General features: G+C 41.9%; 1 protein-coding gene across 2 annotated transcripts in view; it reads left to right on the top strand.

Moving 5' to 3' along the window:
- MEGF10 (multiple EGF like domains 10) overlaps positions 1-22,993 on the top strand; it is a 178,669-nt gene that overhangs the window by 9,175 nt on the left and 146,501 nt on the right. Inside the window, exon 1 of one of the 2 annotated variants that reach the window (XM_061422912.1) lies at positions 20,302-20,546. The exons of the other annotated variant lie outside the window; for it this stretch is intronic. The gene's annotated coding sequence lies outside the window, so the exon portion shown is untranslated. Of the gene's footprint in view, positions 1-20,301; positions 20,547-22,993 lie in introns of those variants that run through there. 2 annotated transcript variants of the gene reach the window in all.

The raw sequence follows: 22,993 nt of genomic DNA, 5'->3' as shown, positions 1-22,993 counted from the left end.
GATTGAAATGCAGTTAAATGCATTAGAAAATTATTGATATGTTAGGGCAGTTATCGGAGAAGGCAATGGCATACCACTCCAGTACTCTTGCCTGGAAAATCCCATGGACAGAGGAGCCTGCCAGGCTGCAGTCCATTGGGTCGCTAAAAGTCGGACGTGACTGAACAACTTCATTTTCACTTTTCACTTTCATGCACTGGAGAAGGAAATGGCAACCCACTCCAGTGTTCTTGCCTGGAGAATCCCAGGGACGGTGGAGCCTGGTGGGCTGCCGTCTATGGGGTCGCACAGAGTCGGACACGACTGAAGCGACTTAGCAGCAGCAGCAGTAGGGCAGTTATGAGGTTGGGGGACTCCCCAGATGTTAGGTAGATACCATTTCTTACCCCCAACTTTCAGACTGGATTCCAGCCCTGAAGGGAAAGGGTTGTAAACTTCCTGTAAAGATCTAATCCAGAGCCTGACAATTGACTACATTCTTTGCATCAGAAAAAGATTCAAATTTAAGGTCAGAGCCTCAGGAAAGGTCATGGACTTTTCACACAGGATTGGTCTTTTAGCCTGATTTATGAAGAAGTATGTCATTCATTCAGCCTTTGCCTCTGGGTTTCTTTTAAAGGGAAACTCAGTCCCTTGTTCCTGTGGATATTTGTAGGTGGCTATTTCCCCGCCCACCCTCACCCCCCCACCCCACCCTCACACCCCCCCCCCGCCGCCCCGCCAGTTAGGCAAAGAGTACAGCTTTGAGTGAGGCCGAATGGCAGAAGCCTTTCTGGTTGTGAAGGGTTGTGGAGAGCCCATTTACACAGTGTTCAGGCAGCTGCTGCTCAGTGGCTGTAGGAATCCTTTAGTGTCTGAGATAAGAGGTTTTCTGACTGGGAGTATCAGGCTAAAAGAGGCAGGTACCCAGGAGAAAGCAATACATGACTCGCTTGAGGTCACTTAGAGCTTCTTGTAATTGAGTCCATCACGGCACCTTGATTACAGACTATCATTGTGAGTCCATTAAAGGAGGAGAAGCCAAGTGGATTGCAGAGAGGCAAGTGGTTTATTTATTCATGTTTCCACTCCCCCACCCCCTTGCAGTTTGTTTATCCTTTACTAAGTGGATATTTGGTTTTTACCAAGGATAGAGATGCCTTTGAAGTGGAGAAGCGGAAGAGGAGACTGTTCTTTGCAGGTGGCAGAAGAATTGTATTCAGCATGCTCCTGATTAGTTAATGAATTCTCAATTCGTTGTCATTAGGCCTGTTAATTTGGCTCCATTCCTGTGATTTAGAGAGGCTCATCCCTCGGTACTGTGAGGGATGCGTACTGTGCTCTGCTTGAAGTTCTGTGTAGATGCTGCTGCTTGTGCTGAAAAAATACAGCAGTGATGGGTTGTCACATTATTGTGCTCATGTCCCAAGGAGCACATTTGATGCTAAATGCACTTTTTAGGCACAGGGTGCTTGCTGGGACTTATTTTTGTGTTTGGATTAAAGCTCTGGCCTAGAAGGGCTTCTGAAATGCTCATATTGTTCTGTTTAATCTGTTGTTCAGTCAATAAGTCATATCTGGCTCTTTGCAACCCCGTGAACTGCAGCACGCCCAGCTTCCGTGTCCTTCACTATCTCTTGGAGTTAGATCAAACTCACTTCTGGTGTCATATCTCTTTGCCTTTTCATACTCTTGATGGGGTTCTCGAGGCAAGAATACTGAAGTGGTTTGCCATTCCCTTCTCCAGTGGACCCTGTTTTGTCAGAACTCTCCATCATGACCCATGCATCTTGGGTAGCCCTGCATGGCCTGGCTCATAGCTTCATTGAGTTATACAAGGTTGTGATCCACGTGATCATTTTGGTTAGCTTTCTGTGGCTGTGGGTTTTGTTCTGGAGATGTGGGATTATAGTTCTTGCTTCTTCTGTCTGCCCTCTGATGCATAAATATAAGAGACTTTTGCAAGTTTCCTAATGGGAGAGACTGGCTGTGGGGAAAACTGGGTCTTGCTTTGGTGGGCACAGCCATGCTTATATGAAAAGTGAGTGTTAGTCACTCAGGTGTGTCTGACTCTTTGTGACCATGGAGCCCACCAGGCTCCTCTATCCATGGAATTCTTCAGACAAGAATATTGGAGTGGATTGCCAGTCTCTTCTCCTGGAGATCTTCCTGACTCAGGGATTGAACCTAGGTCTCCAGCATTGCAGGCAGATTCTTTATCCTCTGAGCCACCTGGAAAGCCCCTTGGGGGCAGGGTAAATGGATGTGTTCAGCTGATGAGAATGTATTGAGCTATTTAATTTTGATTTGTATACATTTGTGATATATATTTTATACTTCAGTAAAAAGTTTGAAAAACTTTTAAAGCATCATGTTTAATACCAAATTATAGCTGTAACAGTGATGGAAAACAATAAACTCAGAATCCCAACTGTCACAAAATTTGGGTCTTGGAGGGGCTAAGGAGGCCTGAAGATTTAAACATCCTTTAATTTGCCCTTACTTCTATAGCCAGAAGAGCTGTGTGTCAGGAAGCAACAGACCAACACCATCATAGTTGATTGTTGTACTTTTCCAGGCAGCAAATCCAGTGCCTAAGAGGTCAGTAATGTCAGCAGAGCCCCACTCTTCAGAATCTAAAACAAAATCACCTCTCCAAGTTGATCGGCTAGCAAACCTTCTCATTCCTGCTTTCCACTCTTCTCCTGTTCATTGTAATCTGTCAGGAGAAATCAGAGAGCAACTCGGGGGCATGGATGTTTTCCTGAATCTTTAGATGATATCTCTCTCAAAGTCTAATATTGAAATGCTTTCAATACCTGTGATGGTGGAAAGGCCCTATGAGCAAAATGATGTTTCCAGCATGTGGGTGGCCTGTGGTCCTTTTTCTGTGTAGAAGGCATTATTCATCATCAATGTGGATTGTTCCGTGTACCTATTAGAACATCCTAACTTGCTGTTACCACATACAACTGATAGACTCAGATGGAAAAAATAGTTTTGTTTTTTTTTTTTCATTCCTGAAGGAGATTTTGGAATTGTTGGCTTTGAAATGGTTTTAGCACAACTGTGAGAGGTTTGAGTATCCATTCTGTACACTTCCTTTGGGCATTGGGCTTAAAGGTTCACTGTTGATTTTACACAAACACGTGTGATTAAAGTCATGAGCAAGGAGACAAGATGTTGATGGTCGGGGTCTACTCCTGGCTGACCTTGTGATTTACTATATGAAATGTGATAACCCTGGTGAGGGTCCGATCTCCAGCCCAAACCCTTGTGACCTTGGCAGTCTACTTATCTTCTCTAAGCCTCTTTTCAACCCCTGTGAAATGCCAACAGTATATACTTCAAAGGGTGTTACGTAGGTATGTAGTAAGCTCTCAATAAATCTTAGTTATTATTTAACACCAAATAATGTTAAATTAACATGTCTAGGAATCAGGTTTGCTTATGATTTTATGAGAGAATTACCCTTGTGCTTAAGTATGATTATATTAATTAAATACAGAAGTTAGAAAATATGGCCTATGATATACTATGATATAAACAATAAGGAATTCAAAATATTGTGGAATCAGCAACAATTAAATTTGCTTATGGACCTGAATATTTTTTAATGATGATAGTATTTTACTAAGAGAAAAGTTATTTATCTCTACTATAGAACCAGGGTCTTCCCTGGTGGCTCAGACAGTAGAGAATCTGCCTGCAATGCATGAGACCCAGGGTGGATCCCTGGGTCCAGAAGATCCCCTGGAGAAGGAAATGGCAACCCACTCCAGTATCTTGCCCAGAGATTCCATGGACAGAGGAGCCTGGCAGGCTACAGTCCTGGGGTTGCAAAGAGTTGGATATGACTTAGCAACTAGCACTTTTAGTCAATGAATTTGTTCTTTCCTAGTAAGATGTGAGCAGACTTCAGAGGGATTTGAACAAAAACATGTGGCAGCATTACTCACAAAAACTAAAAGATGAAAACCCAAATGCCCACCAACTGATGATTGGAGACTGGATACGCAAAATGTCATATCTCTATACAATGGGATATTATTCATCCCTAAAAAGGAATAAAGTATGATACATGCTAGAATATGGATGAATCTTGAAAACATAATGCTCGTGAAAGAAACCAGACATGAAGGCTACATGTTGTATGATTTCATTTGTATGAAATGTCAAGCACAGGCAAATCCATGGAGCTAAAAAGTGGATTAATGCTTACAAGAGGTTTATAGGAGGGGAATGAATAGTGATTGGGTCATGCAGGATTTCTTTTTGGGGTGATGAAATGTTCTGGAAGTAGATGGGGGTGATGGTGGTACAGTGTGGTTAAATGATGAATTTTACATCATGTGGATTTTACTTTAATTATTTTTTTGGCCTTTATTGAAAAGAAATGAGCAAATGTTTTGCCTTTAGATGAGATGTATCTGTATCAGTCAGTCGATCTCTCTTCACGATGTGTCTGAACAGCCAAGTCTTTGCTGCATGTTGGAGAGGATATTCAACATGTCAAGGCCTGGTACCTGCCCTCAGCACACTGCCAGTCTGGGGACAGGAAAGAATAAGGAAGCAGGTGATATGTTCTAAGTGAACCTGTCTTGGAAGAGGGAGAGATTACTGTGGGTTTGTTGAGAAGGCTTCTTAGAAGAGATGGGGCTTTGAAAGATAAGTGAGCATCCTGTAATGGAGAAGAGGGAGAGAGTAACCCAGTTGCTAGAAATTCAGGGCTGGGTGAGAGTGGGTGAGGGTAGGAACAGGGGCAGGCAGAGATGAGCAGAGTGGCATGCCTGTTAACAGAGATACCAAGAAATAAAGTTGCAGGAGGTTGGAGCCAAGTTGGGAAATCTTTGAAAGCTACTTACATTTACTAGGCAGTGATTATTAAAGGGTTATCATTGCTGACAGGAGTAGAAAATGATATAAAAATGGGGAAGACAATAAAGAAACTAATATAGTAATTTCACTAAATCTAATACAATCTGTTATTTATTTATTTAATAAATATTCATGGACTACCTATTATGTTCCATGCAATTTTCTATGCATTACCTAAGAGAAGCAAGGTCCCTGCCTTCTTGGACTTAGATTCTAGTTATACATTTCAAACACTGATCACTCTGTCCAGTGGACAGCTGTAGTTGAAAAGCTAAAGCACAGGTTGTGCTATAATGTGGTTTAAAGTGTGGGTTCTAGAACCAGACTACCTGGGTTTGAATTCTGGTCTGCTCCGTGTTTACTAGATGTATAACCATGAGCCAGTTACTCCAGACTTCAGTTTCGTTATCAATTAAGTAGGGAGAATATTAACTTTCTCAGAGAGCTGTCCTGAGGATTAATTGAGATGATAAATGGGAAAGACTTATGACTTATCTGGTATATAGTAAACACTCAGTAAGTTTTACTTGATTGTATTGGATTGATTGATTTCTACTCAAGGATTTGTCTAGGTCATCGCCATTTTTAATTCAGTGAGGCTGTTGTGGAATCCTGGTGTGTTGCACCTCGGGTCTACGCTGTCTTTCATATGCTGTACTATTTTGGATATTGAACGTGTTAAATCAATAAGCATAGAAACTCTTCCTTCAGAACTCAGGAAAACAGTAGAGTTCCTCTCTCTAACAAGCTGCAGTTCTGATCTTGGCTTGGACAAAAGTTTCCAAATAATGTTCCTCTTGCAATCTGAATCACGAAGTCTTTTTGAACATCTTGGCCTGACAGATTCTGCCCTTTCAGTATTAGGAGTCTAGTGATAAGGAATGTGGTTGGTGCCTCAAACCTTATGGTATTGTCTCCCTCTGGAGACAGAGGCACACTTTGAGTTTAATTTCTTTATGTTACCTCATCACAAGTGCCCTGGCCACCTCAGCTCTCTGTGCCTCTGTGACCCTTTCTGTTGAATTAGGGTAAAATAGCCAGCCCCCACCCCCCATCAGAAGGTACCTTCTTGGAATTTTTCTAGAAGTAATCCTTGGAGCTTGTGGGAAAAGACTGCGTAAAGTTTGAGGGCCCTTCTACTCTTAGCATAAATTAATTCTAGAATATAAATTTCCTGAGCACATGCGATATGTCTGGTTTACCATGCAGTCCCCAAATGGTCAGGCATAATGCCATGGACTTGGTTGTGTCTCCCCAAATTCATCTGTTGAAATCCTGTCCCCTCAGTGTGACTATATATAGAGATGGGACCTGTGAGGAGGTGATGAAGACTAAATGAAGTCATGATGTGGGGCCCTAATCATGTAGAGCTGGTTCCCTTATTAGAAGAGGAGGAGACCCTAGAACTCTCTCTTTCCATCATGTAAGGACACAATGAGAAGGGGGCCATCTGCAAGTCAGGCAGAGAGTTCTCCGCAAGCCTGAATTGGCCAGCACCTTGATCTTGGACTTCCAGAACTATGAGAAATAACTTTATATTGTTAAGTCACCCAGTCTGTGGTATTTTGATATGGCAGCCTGAGTAAACCAAGACATGTAAACATTTTCTTTTTTTCTTCCCATTCCCTCCCTTACTTTTTTCCTCCCTCCCTTCTTCTTCTTGCCTTCCTTTCCTTCTTTCTTTCATAGAATAGGAACTCAAGCATTTGTGGGCTTGACTAATTTTGAGATTATTCAGAACTATGGGTATAGAAGAATAACATGAAGAAGAGAACCTGACCCACCATCCTATTGAATGGATAATCTTGACCTTGTCTCCCACTGTACACCAGCGAGGCCACGAGGTAGCATCATTGCTTGATGAGAAACTTTCTCCAAGACCTCATCTTTCCTCTACTGGAGATGCTAATGAGTGGTGAATAGTCAAGAGTGAGTGAGAACCATTGTCTGAAGGATGTGCGGGGAGGGAAGGGGTAGACAATTTGTGCTTTGGACTTTCAGGTTTTGAACAGTTGACTTCCTAGCTATCCTTTCATAGGAGGCAGAGGGATTGAAGTGGTGAGAGTGTAAAGGGAGGGTCAATAATGGAGGCTGTGCCAGCCAGACAGCACCTCACCTGGGCCAGGAGAGGTCAGGTGGATTCTTCCACGGAGGACATCCCCCTTCCAAAAGGGTGCGAACTCTGCCTAAGCCCAGGCAAGGACTCAAGTGCAGAGAGTTCCTGGGGACAGCTAGCCAGATGGTCTACTTTTATTTTGGTGAAGACCCGCCTGGAGCAAAGACACTTTTCTTCCACTATTCAAAAACAAAAGCAAAAAGCTTATGATGTGGAGCTCTGCCAAGGTAGGGCAGGAAAAAAAAAATCCTGGCCTTGTTTTTTCAAGGCAGGATGCAAATGATGCTTTGTAGTTTGGTTTGTGCAGCCACTGGGGATCATTCCGCGGGCCTCCCCGCAGCCCATCACTGCTGTAGAGTAATTTTTATGATTGTGATCATCATCCTATAAGCTAACCCTCTAGGTCCATTTGTCACCTTCCAGAGTAATTGTCTTTGATTGAGGATATTGTATTGTTACAGCATCCAGAGAGCTTCTGAAAGTGATCCCCTAAATTCGCTTTTAGAATTTGAAGTGGGTACTTATGTGCAGTCCCCTCCCTAGAGGACAAAACTCCGTTCTTTCTGAATTTGCAGAGTTCAGGCGGGGCAGACAGGGACTTCTCTCTATCCCTGGAGGATTTCTTAGAGCTTGATCTGAGGAAGCTCTTGTGTAGTTGGGAGAATTTGAAAGAGCCTTTTTCATTTCTTGGCTAGGTTGTACTGTGTGTGTGAAAACGAGGCCGCATCATTAGGGCCCCGGTGGCATGTAGATTCCTCCCCTGGCACAGGAGGAGACTGCGGTGTTTGCATGGGTTGGTGGGTGCTGCACCTCGTCCGTTTCCTTTGTTGGGGAATGTGTCAGGTTCTGCTGCTGAGGAGGGTGGCAACCACAGCCTGGCAGGCAGATTTGCAGAACAAAGTGTCAGTCAGTAAACACAGGGTTTTGGAAGCCAGGCGAGTTTTGTCACAGAGTTCTAAGAACCAGTTCTTTAAAACAAAAACAGCTTCGCCATCTGTCTAGGCATTGGATCCACCGCAAGGAAGACTGGAGGCAGAGCAAACCTATGGGGAACCACGGCGGGCTTTCTTCTGTGGCCTCTTCTCTGAGATGTGAGATGACCTCTGCCAGGCTTTGACTACTGTGCCCACAGAGAAAAAGCCATGTGCAGTGACCGTCCCGCTCGTTTTTTGTGTGCTGCAGTTATTGGCAGCTGAGCAGATGGGAAAGTGAAGATGCCTGTGGGAGGTCAGAGTCAGGCCCCAGGATCATTGTTGAAGGCCCAGCGGGAACCCCATGGTTAGGGGAAAGAAGTCCAGATGAAGCAAAATTGCTTAAAGAGAGGGGGGCTTTTAAGAGTTTCACTTCATTGATTTGGTTCAAGCTTTACCTTAAATGTACTTCCTGCTGAGTTGTGGGAGGTGGTGGGATCACCCAAATTTGAAATTCCAGCATTACTCATGAGTGTAGCTGCCCACTTTTAGAACTGTATCACTTTGAGGTAGTTTTTTGTGCTTTCTCCTCTTGGTGCCAATGAAAAGCATACACGGTAATGTGAATCTCAAGATTAGTGTCACTAATCCGTATCTATCTGTCTGTCTGTCTATCTTCACACACACTGGAAAAGGGAATGGCAACCCACTCCAGTATTCTTGCCTGGGAAATCCCAAGGACAGAGGAGCCTGGTGGGCTACAGTCCATGAGGTTGCAAAGAGTCAGACATGACTGAGTGACTAACACACACATATACACACACACTTGCATGGCCTTGAGTGAAATAAGCAAATACTTCTAGAGTACGGGAGCATGCTCAGAGCCCTACTAGGTGGTCCAGAATAGTAGGGTGATCAATGAATGCATCTGGAGCCTGGAGCTCTTGACTTGAGATCTAAATCTGCCACTGTTTGATCTTAGGCACCTAAAAACCTGTCTCATGCCTGATTTCCTATTTATGAGATGAAGAGGTCAAAAAGGTCCTTTGCAATGCCATGACCTTGACCAGGAAGCCTCGGGGGCGAGTCTGGAGTGCAGGATATGGCTGAACGGGCAGGTGAGACTAAGGTGGGTGAGGCTTAGTGCTGGCAGCGAGCAGAGCTGTCTGAGGGGCTTGGCACTGAATGGAGGAAGCACGATTGTGTGGCTCACAGAGCTTGATCCCCGTCCCTTCTCTGCCCTGGAGGAGCCTGGGATGAGTCTGGGGATGGCTGCCTTCCTGGGGACCCTTCCTCTGTACTGGCTCCTGGTTACTGCAGAGCTGGGCCCGGACATATGGAACTTAAAGCACAACTTTAGCAAAGTCCTCCGTTATGGCTAACATCACACCAAATCTAAACTACCTTCTTCTATCCACGATGGATGTATTTTCTTCTACTTCGTTATGACAGATCTTCAGGAAAAACAGGTACAAATGTGCTTTCTGTTTCTCTTTTAAAAAAATCTACACATACATTAAAAAAAGAAGAAGAAGAAAAGAAAGTGTTAGCATTTAAAATCTGATATCTGCTACTGTTCCCCAAGAGACTGTGAAGAGAGTGTCTGGTGGCGGCACAGAGCCCTAGTTCAGGAGTGTGGAGTGGAAAGGCCAGTCCTGCCCCTCTGGGTAACAGAGACCCGGGACTGTCTAATCCACGCCACATGCAGTGACCTGAACGGACCCTGCAGAACAGAAGGCTTGCTGTCTCCTTGCCGAGCAGTTGCTCCGAAGCCCCGATACAGCTGTGGCTGGATTTGTGGAGAAGTGCAGTGGGACTTGATCTTTTAATCTCCTCTCTCCCTTATAGGTATTATAAATAACAACTGTTCTGTAGGAGTACCTGCCAGAAGGGATTGAGATGTGCATTCTGCACTCAAAAAAGCATTGTTTTGTGTCATCTTAACTTCATTAGTTATTAGACGAGTTGGCGGGGGCGGAAGGGAATAAAACTCTAAAGCAAAGCTACTTTGTTTTGTTTGACCCAGAAAATCCAAGCGCAGGAATTTAGAATTGAAATCGAGGAGGGCAAGTTACTCAGTTTTAACATCAAATTCCTGATAACTTCTCCGAGAAAGTAAGACGTGCACACCAGTCCGCATCCCTAAGTCCATTCATTGCGAGTTAAACAAGTGAAATGGAGTTTTGAATTCAGGCAGACAGGGGTCGAGAGCTGGGATTCTGACAGGCACAGGGGCTTCAAAATGTTAGATGCCCTTTGGTTTCTATTTGCTTAAAGTTGAGAGAGAGCGCGCTAAATTGTCTATTTTGGCTTCTGTTGGTGGGTTCCGGAGGAATTGTCTTCTGTTTAGAGCTCACTAGGAGAGCAGAGAGGGGACATTTTGGACCCCTAATCCTGCAGAGTGGGACTTCCCTGGTGGAATCCTGCAGAGAAGGCAGTGGTGGCACTGAATAGGCACAGGATCACTCTGTTGTTATTGTGTTACTGACGTGTCCCTCCTTCCACCCTTGAGTTCTAGCGACTGGCTTACGGTCCCGTGATCTGTGGAAGAACGCACAACGCGTGTTTAAATCATGCAGACAGGTGAAAAATGAAAGGCAAACAAGAAGTCCCTACCTCTTGGGCAGGTATCTGTTACTCACTCCTTAGAACTTGGCTTAGTTCCCGTTACTTCTTTTTTTAAATTGTGATAAAAGAGGTGTAATGTTTGCCATTTTTAAGTGTACTGCTCTGTGGCATTAGGTTTACTCCTGTTGTTGTGCAACTATCGCTGTCACCATCTGCAGAACTTTTTCGTTTTCCCAGATGGAAACTCTTCACCCGTTAAACAGCAAATACCGATGTCCCTGTGACCCCCACCCTGGCAACCACCGTTCTATACTTTCTGGCTACTGATGTGACTACTTTAGGTATCTCAGTCAGCTCAGTTCAGTTCAGTCGCTCAGTCGTGTCCGACTCTTTGCGACCCCATGAATCACAGCACGCCAGGCCTCCCTGTCCATCACCAACTCCCAGAGTTTACTCAAACTCATGTGCATCAAGTCGGTGATGCCATCCAGCCATCTCATCTTGTCATCCCTTTCTCCTCCTGTCCCCAATCCCTCCCAGCATCAGGGTCTTTTCCAATGAGTCAACTCTTTGCATGAGGTGGCCAAAGTGCTAGAGTTTCAGCTTTAGTATCATTCCTTCCAATGAACACCCAGGACTGATCTCCTTTAGAATGGACTGGTTGGATCTCCTTGCAGTCCTAGTATAAGGGAAATCATACAATATTTATGCGTTTGTGGCTGGTTTGTTTCACTTAGTGTAATGTCTTCATTTCTTTCATGTTGTAGCATGTGTCAGAACGTCCTTTTTTAAGGCTGAATAATAAGGAATGATGCTAAAGCTGAAACTCCAGTACTTTGGCCACCTCATGCGAAGAGTTGACTCATTGGAAAAGACTCTGATGCTGGGAGGGATTGGGGGCAGGAGGAGAAGGGGATGACAGAGGATGAGATGGCTGGATGGCATCACTGATTCGATGGACATGAGTCTGAGTGAACTCCGGAAGCTGGTGATGGACAGGGAGGCCTGGCGTGCTGCGATTCATGGGGTCGCAAAGTGTCGGACATGACTGAGTGACTGAACTGAACTGAACTGAATATTCTGTTGTATAAATATACTGCATTTTGTTTATCCGTTTATCCATTAGTAGACATTTTTATTACTCCTACTTTTTGGATATTGTGCATAATTCTGTTATGAACATTGGTGTACAAATCTGTTTGAGCCACTGCTTTCAAACCTTTTAGAGTATTTACCTAGAAGTAGAATTGTATCATATGGCAATTTCATGTTTATTTTTTTAGTTAATTGAAATAGCTATACTGTTTGCCACAGCAGCACAGTGTTTAACATTCCCACCAAGAATGCACACATTTCCAAATTCTTCTCATCCTTACCAACACTTGTTATTTTCGTTTTTTTTTTTTAGTTTTGTGTTTTGATAATAGCAATCCTAATGGATGTGGAGGGGTATCTCATTGTTTCAGTTTGCATTTTCCTAGTGATTAGTGATGTTGATCATCTTTTCCTGAGCATACTGGCCAATACTGTATCTTCTTTAAAGAAATATTTATTCAAGTTCTGTGCCCATTGTTAATTAAATTATTTTTTGTTGCTGAGTTGTTGGTCTTTGTTTTTTTAATAGTCTAGATATCGATCCCTTATCAGATATATAATTTGCAAATATTTTTTTCCCATTGGGTGGGTTGCCTTTTCTCTGTTGCTAATGTCCTTTGATTAAAAAATAAAGTTTTTAATTTTTATGAAGTCCAGTTTACCTCGTTTTTCTTTTGTTGCTTGTGCCTTTTGGTATCATATCTGAGAAATTATTGCCAAATTGCTTTTAAGTATTTTAATGTAAAGCTTCTTTCTCTGTAATACCACAAAAACCGTTATTTGTATAATTTTATCTTTTGAATGAATATTGCTTTGAAATGGCTCTCTTTTTGTTGTTGCTGTCAGAGTAGACTTTATATAATTTCAGAATTGGTTGATTCCACTTCCACCCTGCTCTACTATCTCTCTTCTTTTCTTAGGGGATCACAAAGGCTCATTGTGGATAAACAGAAAAGAGAATAAGGGAAAGGCTTAGTTTAAAAACGAGCCTCCGTCATTTATATTATAGGGATAGAGGAGAGAAAGGCCACATTTCAGAAGTCGGGGGAATGTGAGAGGGCTCTTCAGCAATCATGACTTGCAGGAAGTGTGTGACACTGAAATGGACTGCCGTTTGTCTGAGAAGCCTGAGATCTGTTTCCTAGAGCCCATTTCCTCCCTCCCCTCACAAGTTGGAAAAAATTGCTGAAAAGTAGGCAGGCGTTATGGGTGAACCTCTAGGGAACTGACAGTCTCCATCCCAAGGCAGAGAAAATGTCATATCTGAGATGCCTCCAAATGTATAGACAGTGACTTTTATACATGTTCATTCTTTTTCAGAAAACCATACATTCCTTTTATTTTTATTAAATGCTGCTCTGATTTTTCTAATAGAGTAGAAAGTCCTTTTCCTGTTTGCCAACTTCTCATGGTTTACTCACTGTTATTTCTGAGTTATAGTCTATGCACAGATCACCATTGAGAGTAACCACATACCCAAAACACCATGGGTATTGCTTGGTATAAAAATGCAAATGGGGAGTGCATCATAAATTTATATAATCTCATCCTCTAAGAGCAAATTAAACACAGAGAGAAGGCCTCAAGGACATTCTTCTTTATACTTGATTGTTCCGGAAGAATATTTATGAGGTATACATGTTGTAATCTTTTCTCATCTCGTACGTTACAACCGTATGTCACAACTTCTCTAGCACTGGGTCATTGTTTACTTTAGACAGCTCTGGTTAGGTGAGTGTGTGTTTGTTTCCCTACCTGGCATGTGTTTGGGTAAGAGGTTTCCTGCTTGTATGTCTGGTCTGAAGAATGGTTTTCTGTGCTAATAATTGTCCCAGTGCTTCTGCCTGCACAGTAATTTGATTTAGAGATAGAGAGAGCACTGGGTGTCTGGATTTTTGCAGTTTTAAGTTGAAGGATGGCATATTTTTAAAAGGCAGCTGTTTTCAAATGAATTGCAGTTTAATTAGTAGATGCCCACTTACCGCCATACACAGACTTGGAAGAATCAGTGAGCAGCTTTCCTGGGGACACAGAGAGATGGCTTTAAGTTTCCCTAATATATACGTTAGAAATCCCCAATGGCTCAGATGGTAAAGAAACTGTCTGCAATGCAGGAGACCCGAGTTTGATCCCTGGGTCTGGAAGATACCCTGGAGAAGGACATGGCAACTCACTCCAGTGTTCTTGCCTGGAGAATTCCATGGACAGAGGAACCTGGGGTGGGGGGCGGGAGGTGCAGGGAGGAGGGGGAGTGGCTGCAATCCATGGGCTCACAAAGATTACAGAATGAGATGATAAGTTCCTAAAATTCAATTTGGTGGTTGGTTCGTAGGGCACAAGGCATCCAAGGATCTAGGGGTCCTGAGAAGACAGCATCCTGGTTTTGCAGATTAGATTCATGTTTTCAAGTCATGACTAGCTCTGCTGCTGCTGCTGCTAAGTCGCTTCAGTTGTGTCCGACTCTGTGCGACCCCATAGACAGCAGCCCACTAGGCTCCTCTGTCCCTGGGATTCTCCAGGCAAGAATACTGGAGAGGGTTGCCATTTCCTTCAAGTGAAAAGTGAAAGTGAAGTCGCTCAGTCGTGCCTGACTCTTCGCGACCCCGTGGACTGCAGCCCATCAGGCTTCTCCGTCCATGGGATTTTCCAGGCAAGAGTACTGATTAGCTCGGTAACTAGTAAATGCACTTCATTGGTAGGATCCCATCAGAGCTCCTAATGTGAGTGCCTGCAGGTAGGACCACAACAGAGCCAGAGCTGGGCCCTCCTGGTCTTGCCCTGCTCTGTCCTCTCTCCGCTGGGCCTGTTGTTTATCATGGGCCTTGCTGCTGCTGCTGCTGCTAAGTTGCTTCAGTCGTGTCCGACTCTGTGTGACCCCATAGACTGCAGCCCACCAGGCTTCCACGTCCCTGGGATTCTCCAGGCAAGAACACTGGAGTGGGTTGCCATTTCCTTCTCCAATGCATGAAAGTGAAAAGTGCAAGTGAAGTCGCTCAGTCGTGTCCGACTCTTAGCGACCCCATGGACTGCAGCCTACCAGGCTCCTCCATCCATGGGATTTTCCAGGCAAGAGTACTGGAGTGGGGTGCCATCGCCTTCTCCAATCACGGGCCCTAGGTGAGCATGATAGAAATGGAGTCCACAGGAGAGAGAGAAAAAAAGAAGTCAGAGCAAGCAGCCCAGGCCGTGCTTCCAGTTTAACTGGCACCAGGGAAAAGTGCCTTCAGCTGGCACAGGGGCTTGTGCACACCAGGCTGTGACTGTTGGCCGTGGAAATCCTGGTTGTAACAGAGGCTGCTGCCATTCAGGCAGCGAGCGAGGAGCTGCTTTCATGGGGAGGCTTTTTTGGCACCGTGTCCGACATACACTCCAGTCAATCACGGTAAAGTGCCTAATAACAGATGTGGTAATTAAGCCTGAAGAACTCCGTCTCTATTTTTTATTGCAGGGAATAACAAAGTGCCTCATTAAGCCTCCAATCCCACTGATTTTTGATTTGGGCATCCTGATGTCGTCAAAAATGACATCTTTGCAAGGGCTTTCTTCCTAAGTCCTTATCAGCCTAGGACGCAGCCAGCACAGGTTGGATCAGTTTTGGGAGGATAGTTCTATCCTTTCTGATCTGCCCTTTGCACTCCAGTACTGAAGCGTATGCAGATTCCTGGGGTACCATCAGATTCCTTAAAGTACCTTGGATATGAATAAACAGTTTTAGCTTTTATGTGCTTGTGTGAATATAAAATGCTCCCTGAATATCTTCAGTTCAAATTATGCTGTTTATAGCAAGAAATTAACTTCAGCTTTCAATCCCAGAAAGGTTTCAAATAACCTGAAACCATGGTAAATTACCATATTTTAATAAGATAAATTATCTTGGAAAATAATTACATCTGAAAAAGTCTGTCTTTGTGGCAGTTTATAAAGCAAATGTCTTCGTTAATGTTATTTTTCCTTCTTTTTTAATGATGAACATGAGTCTGGCACATTATTAGAGAAAATGAATCTAGTAACTAGGGACAGGTAGAAAAAGTGTCCTCAATAGTAAGAAAATGTGGCTTGAAACTTTCTCTGGAGCACTTCCTGAATTATTTAGAGCTGGGTCTATTGGTGCTCTTGGGAAAGACAGCCAAACACTGCTCATTGTTTAAACGTTTCTACATGACTCTTGGATAGTGTAGATTTGAAAACAGCATTTATATCATGGAGATGATTTTTTGTTTCTTTCTAATCCAGGGTGGCCATAAGCTTAAAGATGTTTAAATATTTTGAAAAGGCCCTGGATCCCATTTTATTAAATTATTGGTTCATTTCTGTGTCTCCTAATGCATAATTTTGAGTTTTTCAGGGTATTTCCAAGAGAATTTCTAGTTGACTATATTCTGAAATTCCGCTCTTTTAATCTAACCCTGTGAAGCAGATGATTCATAGCACAAAGTCAGGATTTAATTTAGTTTCAAGCTTGGTATTAATAAAGCATAAACTTGACCTGCTCATCTGATTATGATTAGCCTTGAACCAGCAACTTGTATGTACTTAATATTTGTACACAAACATCTATGGAAAGGGATACCAATGTTAATGGCAGTCCATATTTGTTTACTCAAAATGTGTTAGTCACTCAGTCATGTCTGACTCTGTGTGACTTCATAGACTATAGCCTTCCAGGCTCCTCTGTCCATAGAATTATCCAGGCAAGAATACTGGAGTGGGTTGCCATTCCCTTCTCCAGGGGATCTTCTGGACCCAAGGACTGAACCTGAGTCTCCTGGATTTCACGTGATTCTTTACCGTCTGAGCCACCAGGGAAGCCCCTTGTTTCCTCAAATGACATCCAATACTTACTAATCACATTTTACCACCTTTATCCATTTAGAGATTTTCTGCCACTGATGCCAAAAATATTTTTGCCAAATATAAAGGTAGGCATGTGCAAACTCAGACCTTACCACATTAAATTTATTTTTAAAAACCATCTCTATGTATGCCTTGCATCAAAAAGTGAGACCTCCTAGCAAAACACTGTAGCTAGGATTATACAGTTGCTGGAAAAGCAAAACTTTTCTTTAAATGAGATTCTAATTTGTTTTCTTATATTTCCCCTAACAGCAAGATCTGGGATGACAGAATTCATGTTTCTATAATTTCCATCGCTGGGTAAATGTTTCTACAGGTTCATAGCGTCACCCTTTGAACGAAGCGGAAACTTGGCCAAGAGTGGTCCTGAGCTAAAGCGCCACCTCCTGGTGGAACGTATCACTTCAGGGATGGTTTCTCAAAACTATTCAGGGGTTTGTTTTCCTCAGGTATGGATCCCATTCTCAGTTTATTAATCTCTCACCTCAAGCCTCTAGACTCATATCAACTGTCTGGGACTCACAGGATACAATCCCCTGGCTGCCCTTCAGCCTCTCAGATCACTAGTTAATTTAGTGTGAATGCTGTGTGCCCCAAGTTTTGACCTATTTCAATTAACAACCGTTTGTTGAACCTCTGTTGTATTCTGGCAGATGGGGAGAGTAGTAAAAATTAAAGAGGACTGGAATAAAAGACAAGACAGTGACTTGAGCTCTGCATTTCAGGAGTTTGTAGCTAGTTGAGGAGAAGGGGTTGGCTATGTGAAAAGATGACCAGCAGCCCAAGGTAACTTGCTGTACCAGAAGAAGGATGGGGAGAGTTGGTTCCAGGAGAGATTTCTATGCAGTTTTTAGTGAGAAGAGTAAAGAATATTTTTGCTTATGTCCTGGAAACATTGTTAATTAGACGTGGGATGAGAGAATAAATTATTGCAAAGAGAGAAATAAGTTTACAGGAAGCTTATGTAATGGTTTGAATTTCAAACAATTAGGGAGGCGTACATGTTTGCCGCAGGAAATCATAGAAATGAATCATAGACCCTTTCAAATTAGCAGGGCAAGAAAAATATAATCCATGCAGGAAACTATTTCCATCCTCCATAGATTCTTCAATTGAGATAGGTTTCATGTATACTTTAAATTCATTAGATTTTATTTTTCCTTTTAAAATTAAATGATTAGAAAGTTTAAAACCTTGAACAAACGACAGTAATATAGTTTATAGGGATATTGTCATAAGAAGGAAATTAATGTGTTCAGTATGATAGGGTCAACTTAATCTTGAACGCTTTCTGCTGTCTGTAGTTTCAATATTTATGATAAAGTGAAGATACTGCTATTAGAGATTTTGAAATTAAACACAGAGTCAAGGAAGGGTATTTATAATAAAGGCAAAAGGGAAATAACATTTAAAAAATCAAGAACAGAGGAAGGAAAGAGATTAAAGAAAATGCCACAAGTTGAAAAGCCTGTAGTCCTGCAGAGTTCAGAACACATGGCTTTAGTTCAGTTACCTTGAGCCTTTTTGGTCCAAATTGCCCTTAAAGAGTTATTAGAATCTGCTTGAAAGTAGAGGTATTATTCACCATGAAACCTGTCTATATCGATGTTAATGTTACAGTTTATTTATTTATTCTTAACATTATATTTGATGTGCGTTCATGTCCACCTGTGCTTCTCACTTTCTTTCCTTATTTGGGTAATGAAAAAACACTCGTGTGCATTCGGAGTGTTCTGTTGCTTGTAGTCATAATAGGACCTTCATCAGACACTATTGAAGACCTTAGAGAGTTCTCAAAATTAAGCCTAAAAGTATATGGATCCCTATCTTTACTTTCTATATTTCAAGTATATATTTTGAATTACTTTATAATATAAGCTTTCCCCTTTTTTAAGGTTTGGTTGGTTTTTAATTTATTTATTTTTAATTGGAGGATAGTTGCTTTACAATATTGTGTTGGTTTCTGCCAAACATCAACATGAATCAACCATAGGTATATGTATGTCCCCTCCCTCTTGAACCTTTCTCCCATGTCCCACCCCATCCCATGCCTCTAGATTGTCACAGAGCACTGGATTTGAGCTTCCTGTGTCATATAGCAAATTACCACCGGCTATCTATTTTACATATGGTAATATATATGTTTCCATGTTACTCTCTCAATTCATGCCACACTCTCCTTCCCCCACTGTATCACCAAGTCTGTTCACTGTCTGCATCTCCATTGCGCCCTTGCATATAGGATTATCAGTACCATCTTTCTAGATTCCATATATAATAGGTATATACCGTGAAGAAACCATAATTGAAAAAGACATGTACCCCAGTGTTCATTGCAGCGCTGTTTACAATAACTAGGACATGGAAGCAACCTTGATGTCCATCGACAGATGAATGGATAAAGAAATTGTGGTACATATATACAATGGAATATTACTCAGCTGTAAAAAGACCACATATGAGTCAATTCCAATGAGGTGGATGAACATAGAGCTTATTATACAGTGAAGTAAGTCAGAAAGAGAAAAATAAATATTTTATATTAACCTTTTTCTTTTCTAAACTTTTTATATTTCACTTCATGAACTCATTGAAGTGTGGTGATTTTTCAGTTATTATAGATGTAATAATCTGCTAATTACTGAGGGTTTGTTATGGTGTGTTTCAGATATTGTTTTTCTGGTGAAGTTTGCTAAGATGGGTCTCTCTACCAACCCACACAGAAAGGCCCTAGGAATTGTACTCTTCAGCCATAGGGACTCAACTTTTCCCAAGTTCTAGGCACCCTACTCCAGTTACTCTTGCCTGGAAAATCCCATGGACAGAGGAACCTGGTAGGCTGCAGTCCATGGGGTCGCTAAGAGTCGGACAGGACTAAGTGACTTCACTTTCACTTTTCACTTTCATGCATTGGAGAAGGAAATGGCAACCCACTCCAATGTTCTTGCCTGGAGAATCCCAGGGATGGGGGAGCCTGGTGGGCTGCCGTCTATTGGGTTGTACAGAGTCGGACACAACTGAAGCGACTTAGCAGCAGCAGGCACAGCACAAGGCTCATTGAGAGTTTGATTCCACTGTTCCTTTGTCCCCGACTCCTGTACCTTCCTTCGTTCCTTGTATTGCCTGAATCTCAGCACATCCTGATTTCTCTCTTTACCACTCCCAAATATATGCTCATGGTCACCTCCCTTTGCCCACAGCTGAGATGAATATGGATCCACAACAATCATGACCAAATGCAGCCATGTTTGAGCAGGGCCACATACTAAGAATAAAGGAATGCCAATGAAAAGAAAGCCTTGAGCTTTTAAATGAATTCACAGAATAACTAACTTCAGTTAAGTCCTTGAAAGATATCTATAAGCTCTCTATAGAAGCAACGCTTTTTTTTCTCTAATTAGAGCAGGTATTTTTCTAGTAAAGCTTTCATTGGTTTTCCGTGTTTATATTCACTGGTATTGCAATCATTTTATTTCAACTCCAGGATTTCCTTTTGCAGTAGTCGAGTTTAACAGTTAAATGGGATAAAACTTAGAGCTTTCATTTCTTTTTTTTTTAATATTGGGAAAAATATTTCAAGATCCAGGACAACTGATGTACATATTCTGAGGTTTATTTTTTTCCTATGGGTCATTAATTCATTCAATCAGTGGTTAAGAAACATTATTAAGCCCTGCATATATGGTAAGAACATGAAGAGATGATGTAGAGATGAACATGTAGAGATGAATTCCCTGTCAGGGAATTCACCAGCTAGTGGAGAGATGAGTAAGAAAATGGCCAAGAAAATAGTGTGGTTTCCCTCTGACAAAGTCCACATCATCTATTCCCTGATGCCCCAGGGTTATGAGGGCAAAGAAGAAGAATGTTTAGATTGGCCTGGGAGCTCTTCTAAGAGGAAGTACCTTTTGATTCTTGAGGAACTGGTGAGAATTAAGTTGACCAGATAGTTACAGGCATTCCAAGAAGAGAATAACATGGGGAAAGAGAGAGGAGTGAGAACATGTAATATTCGGGGAAATTCAAGTAGCAAGGATTGCTCAAGTGATATTTAGAAGTGATAAATAGCTGTGTGAACTTGCTAGGTGACGGGTCACTCAGATCATGTGGAGTGAATGAAGGCCAGTTTGGACTTTACCACAAAGGTGAGTTCTCAAAAGCTTTAAGTATGAAATTCTGACGTTCTGATTTGTGTTTTGAGAGAATTGGTGACAACATGGAGGACGAATTGGAGGTTAATTGGAAAAAAAGATAAGTTGAAAAGCTTGGCTTTAAAACCTACTTTATCTTTGCAACAAAAGGTCAAACTAAAAGACCAATATTATTGAACTGTTCGTTGCTGTAGTTAGAATGAAGAGAGAAACTAAGTTAATAATAAATGATAGAGGCATATATCTCTCAACTCTTTATTTCAGATATCAATATTAAAATTTAAAAACTTAATGACTCAGGAAGAGCCAAAAAATATTGGCCATTTCCTTATTCCTGATAGTTTTTTGCTAAGATATAAAAGTGATAAAGAATTTAAAGTGCTGGGACCATTCTAAGTATTGAGTTGGCCAAAAAGTTTGGTTGAGTTTTTCTGTAAGATGTTAGATACAATTGGCATTACTGACTGAAAATGAATTTTAAAAGTACTTTGGAAAGCCGATAAAATTGCCAAAGATTATGTTAAAAGATAGTTGTAAAATCATCCTAGAATATACAAAGCTTATAAATACTTGAGATAAGAAATGACAACTCTCACAATGATTTTGCCATTGGAAAATTGCCTTAAGCCCTAAAAAGTAATGAAAAATAGATTAACAAGAAACATTTCCAATAAGAAGATCAAGCATAATTGGCTGAGAATGAGACAGAAAAATTAAATACCCATAAGAGTTGTAAAATTATACCCTATTTCAAAGTAACCAAGTCTTCCACCAGAATTTTTTAAAAATAAAAGGAAGTTAAAGTTATATAAGAGACGCACGATGGCCTCATGGTACATAAACATTATTAGTTCTTGAAAAACCCATGATTTGGAATATATTGGCTTTCAAAAGATTTTGATTTGTTCAGTTCGCCAGTTCCAAATCTTGCTTGGGAAGTCCTACCAGACCCAAACCTTTTTTTCAAGCTAGTCTTCTTAAAGTCTTTAGTTAAGTCTACGTACTTGACTCTTCTTTGTACTTTATTATTCTTTGAATTCATTTAATCATTTGTTCTTCATTCATCCTTTGGCCCTCCTCTCTGTGAGGTGCTGTTCTAGGTACTAAGGATATCACAAAGAATCAAAAAGGCATCATTGTGCTGAGGATTTGGAACGTCCGTTTCATCAACTCCTTTGCTTCAGCCAATAGCAAAGCTTTTTTGAGGCTGTGTCTACTCCGCTCCCTCAATGCACAGATTGGGTGGGCATAACCCACTGTGAGTAAACTCCTCCTCCTTGGAATGAAAAAAAGCATTCACTAGTTACCTGATTAAAGTCTTGGCCATTTTGTCAGTATTTTAGTGACAAACTTTTATAGGAACTCTGGAGCCTATAATTTGTGTGTTTCTATTCTGTTAAGACTGGCATCAGTTGCAGGGGAACAAAAGTAATTTCATCTTTATTATCTTTATGTGTAGCAAGTCATAATGTTGTACAAGGATCTTGAGAAGCTGTTTATCAAGTAGGTTTGTGACCTTGGGTGTGCACAGAATTTCACTTGATCATGGCATCATTGTCCATGACTTTAGAGTATTGGACCAACTTGCTGTTAACAGCTATTTTCACACAAAAAGTAGATGAATCTTAGACATTCTGGAGGTTTATAAGAAAGACACATTGCCATTAAAGCTCCTTTCCTGGCTAATATTTCTGAACTGGAAGCAAAGCAAAGTGAGAATGAGTGAATTCATTAGTGATTGAAGTTTGACTCTGGGCCAGATTACAATGTCAGTTGCTATACCTTTCGGTCCCTGTAGCATCCAGATTCTGAATTTCCCTGAAAATGGCAGAGAAAGACAAATAAGGAGATGCCAGGTAATCGGAAGGGATTGTTATGGATAATGTGAATGAAGGAAGTAGTACGGAGAATGGCTCTTAACTTTCCTAACAACATGAGATTGTTTTCCAACTATTATTCCGGGTCAGACAGGGTCACTTCTTGAATAAATGATCTGTCTAGACACCACAGGAAGCGGTGCTTCTGCTTCAGCATGTGTCACTTTATCTGTTAAAACAAAGTCCTATTTTAAGAGCCATAAAGTTGGGGTTTGGGTTGTGGCTTCTCAGATTTGCATATAGATGCTGTTGGTGAGGAAGTGGAGATGGGAGGGATGACAGCCCCTGCATTTTCTCCTGAACGTCCTGGCCAAGTACAGCTTTGAGTAATTACCTTCTGCCTACTTGCACTTCCCGGTGGCTCAAACAGTAAAGCGTCTGCCTACAATGTGGGAGACCCGGTTTCAATCCTTGATTGGGGAAGATGCCCTGGAGAAGGAAATGGCAACCCACTCCAGTACTCTTGCCTGGAAAATCCCATGGATGGAGGAGCCTGGTAGGCTGCAGTCCATGGGGTCGAAAAGAGTCAGACACGACTGGGAGACTTCACTCACTCACTTGCAC

The sequence above is a fragment of the Bos javanicus genome, chromosome 7 (genome assembly GCF_032452875.1).
Source record: "Bos javanicus breed banteng chromosome 7, ARS-OSU_banteng_1.0, whole genome shotgun sequence".
Classification (NCBI taxonomy): domain Eukaryota; kingdom Metazoa; phylum Chordata; class Mammalia; order Artiodactyla; family Bovidae; genus Bos; species Bos javanicus.
The sequence above is the reverse complement of the archived record's forward strand: the minus strand, read 5'-3'. Positions and strand labels throughout refer to the sequence as shown.